We start from the raw sequence: 4,063 nt of genomic DNA on the forward strand, positions 1-4,063 counted from the left end.
AAATTTCACCTCTATTTTTTCTCGGCACCTCATTCAAAACTTCTAATTCCACATTGTGTTACATAGTAGTCACCATTTTCTAACTTATGAGAATGCAATTTGGTGACATTCCAAATGCCTTAAGTCTTGGAATATTATTACAATCATCTTTTGTGACTAGAATATGGTTAGAACTGGAATGCTTCACCTTTCCACTTTCTGACGTTTGCTCTGTATAATTTATATATTTTANGTGCTGCTTCTGCTAAAGAAATCCTCTTTACAAAAATTCCCCCTTGCTTCCCAATTCGTTGTACCATCTACCCAGATCTTAGCTAACCTATTTTGGAATTTAGGTATTGTCTTCTGTCGACTCCCACTAAAATTTCACCTCTATTTTTTCTCGGCACCTCATTCAAAACTTCTAATTCCACATTGTGTTACATAGTAGTCACCATTTTCTAACTTATGAGAATGCAATTTGGTGACATTCCAAATGCCTTAAGTCTTGGAATATTATTACAATCATCTTTTGTGACTAGAATATGGTTAGAACTGGAATGCTTCACCTTTCCACTTTCTGACGTTTGCTCTGTATAATTTATATATTTTATTGTTTGGGTTTTTTTAGTGATATTGGGTTATAATGCACACATCCTTTGAGTCAAGATGTTATGAATAGTATGATCCATGTGGGGATTTTCCTGTACATTTTAGGGTTGATCTTATACATAAGGCTTCAAGAGTCCACAAGAAAGAAAGAAGGTTACTTGTTGAGATCTATGAAGAAGACAATCTGCTTCTCTTTTAAAAAGGCCACCATGATTACTATAAAATGAGCATCACTATAATCACAATAGTGAACTAAACCAAGACAGAATAAGGAAATATGCAACCATAGGGAAGAAGTTTATTAGCCTTATCAACCCTTTGTAAAATGTTTAGTCCGTGAAATGTGTTGAGATATCACATTGCCTGTACACATGATTCTGGAGGACATTATGAACACTAGGATTTTGCAGGCCAGGCTGGCTTCTAAAGTGACTACACTATCCAGAGAACCAACAGCTAATAAGAGCACTCTGGTATTGTACTGCTAGGAATGGTAAGTTCTCATGGACCTGGGAGGATAGTAAATAAATTGGGGATATTGGGATCGGAGAAGAGGTGTCCCGTGTCATCACATCAACAAGACATGTCCTTTGTGGTCCAAAACTGTACTTCCCATTTTCCTGATATACTATAAAATGTATCTATTTTATTTGTTATCCATCTCTCCCACTAAAATATAAGGTAAGTACCTTTGTTTTGCTCTCTGTTGTATCCTCTACGCACCTAATTCATGAAAGATTTCTATAACAAATGAGCTAAGAAAACAGGATGAAAGTACGGAAAGGCAGAATTTTGGCTCAACCCAAAAAGACTTTTCTAATTATGTATATTGTTGACAGGCCTGATGGTCTTCACCAGGAAGTGGCACCTTCCCTAGAGCTCCAGATGGAACCAGTTGGGCTGGGATGTTTGGTGAGATGACACAGTGGAGTCACATCCAGCCTTGTGCTTCTAAAGCCCAGTCTTTACCAAAGAATTTGCAATGGAAGGAACTCTGGACAATCACACTGTAGAAACAGAAAGTAAATGACTTGACAACTAATTGACCTCGGGGTACAAGGGGAGGGTAAGTGGTCAGAGATGATAATGAGCCTCCCAACCTAGGGATATTGACGTCATTGAAAGGAAAACAATGTGAATAGAATTGCTGATTTGTGAGCAAACTTTAGGCAATGATTAAGAATTTCGAGTTCAGTGAATTAGTGGACCACACAGGAGATATCCAGAAGGTAATTACAGTCAAGCAGATACGGACTTTGGGAGATGCTGAGGCATGTCATGTTGTTTGTCAGAATAATCCACACCCCTCTCTACAGTAAGGTATCTGATGATGATGCTTCAAAGGTGCCATCGGAGAATAGTCCATTTAGCTGTATAATTTCACTTAATTATGTAGAATGTAGGTATTATAGCACCATTTTCAGTTGAGAACAGTGGCTCAGAGTGACTACTGCTTATAAGGGGCAGAGCTCTAATGTGAAGAATCCTTGTCTTCAGCGTCTGAGTCTGAAGCTTTCTCTAGAGTTCTGCTTCAGTGAGTTGTGAGTCATCAGAATGAAGCTCCTCCTTACCGTGGGATTGACTATCCAGCTGCACGTTAGCAGGGAGAGGGCCCATCACTTGCCCTTGACTCAAGTGTGGAAAACCCCACTCCCCCAATTCCAGTTCCAGTGCTTACCAGCTGCTGCCAGAGAACCTCACAGCAAAACCTCGAGTTAACAATGGTTGGATCAGCCAAACGTTCCTGAATGAACTGGTACAACCTGCTCCTCAATATAAGGCTATCAAAGAAATGGGCGCTTCCTACTCCCCCCCCCCCCCCCCCCAGCTAAAGCAGCCAATGGGTAGTTAAGAGCAGTGGCTTGGGATCTGGGAGAAAAATGAACTCAACAGGGAACCATGAATAAGCTGTTAAAGCTAAGTGGAAATGGGAAGTGGAGGGAATTTGGAGAGGCATTAGCGGGCATTGAGAAAACGTGGAGTGAACGTTGTTGGAGTGTGGTTTCAGGAAAAGGAGCATTTGCCAGCTGCAGTGTTACGGCGCCCCTTGTCATACACTGGATCCACTCCAGTGGACAGGGAAGAAGGGAGCGACCACAGGAATATGAGGCGGGTGGCGATGAACTAGGCGTGTTTGGGAAAGGAATTTTCTGTCTTGAATAGGCGACAGCACTACCTGCTGTAGTTCCACAGAGTTTTGTGGGAAAGCATTTCTTTGCTATACAAGAAAGGCCAGGCAGTAGATGCCTGGCACCTACAGAAGGTAGAGAATGGGGCAAATTTATTTAAGAGAACTGTGCCTTGTTTTGGAAAACTGAAGAAATATGAATTCAAGGGTTTGTGGTATTTTTTCACCTGCAATTTTTGGAACTATAATTCAGCACTCCTGGATTAGGTCATGCTCTATTAAACTAAAAATCAAAGCCTTCCTATGGGGAAAGTCTCGATGTTACCGCTGAAAGAGGTGACAGCCGCATTACTGCCATCAGAAATAATTTATTAACTGTGTCTGTGCAAAGTACTCTGGTAGGCACCAAACCCCAGGGGTTTCCTGTCTCAATGCATCCTCTGCTCTCTGCAGTCTTTTCAGTGTATCGTTCAGTGCTCTCCACCTGTGAATAAAATGGATACCTTGAAAACTTCATCTTTGTGGAGACTATTACAGGACAGTCGAATGCTGGCTTCCTCATGCACGTCAATCAGACAGTGCTGGGGAGGTGCACTGCGAGGTTGCCACTCTCGACTTCTCATTCTCGGAGCTTGTAAATAAAAACACCTCCTCTTCGGTTCCCACGTTAGCCCAGGAAATCTGGGGAGAGTTGTCAAGCTAGGTTTTGCACCATCAGCACACACAAAGCTGATACCTGCTCTTTAACCCTTCCATTCTCTCTACACCGCCCCGTAGCCCCGGCAGGTGCCACACTGCACCTGACATACAGGTACACAGGTGCCTCCCTACCCAAGGGTAGAAACCGGCGACGGAATTTGACATACCAACCAGAATTGTTTCACATTTTACCCCTCTCGATCACTTGCCTTGCGGGGCGGGTACCTGCGCGTACATGTGCATTTAACGACAACACTTTTTAAAATTTTTTTAGAGGTAAGTTACCATCAGTGTCTTGGGGATCTGGTAGGTGTGACTGGACAGAGGTCGTCTGCTTCGCCAGCATCTCTCAGGAGCTCGAGGCAGAGGTGGCTGTCCATGCAGCGGCAGCGCTGTCGGGCACCCGGCCACCCGCACAGCCCCGCTCCCTCGCCCGCAGCTCCAGTCTCCGACCGCACTGGGTCCGCACAGGAGGGAGACGGGCTGGCAGTCGGTCGGGAGCTGCTTTGCCACACACCGCCAAGCGGGGTTTGCTCGGATCATTTATTTATCTTGCGCGCATTAAGGACCCCCCTCCCCGGCTGCGGTGGGAGGCGCCACCCTGCCCGAATCGCAGCCCGCCACGGCGGGTCCGCACCCGCTCCG

The sequence above is a fragment of the Galeopterus variegatus genome, unplaced genomic scaffold (assembly GCF_000696425.1).
Source record: "Galeopterus variegatus unplaced genomic scaffold, G_variegatus-3.0.2 Scaffold6217, whole genome shotgun sequence".
In the NCBI taxonomy this organism is placed as follows: domain Eukaryota; kingdom Metazoa; phylum Chordata; class Mammalia; order Dermoptera; family Cynocephalidae; genus Galeopterus; species Galeopterus variegatus.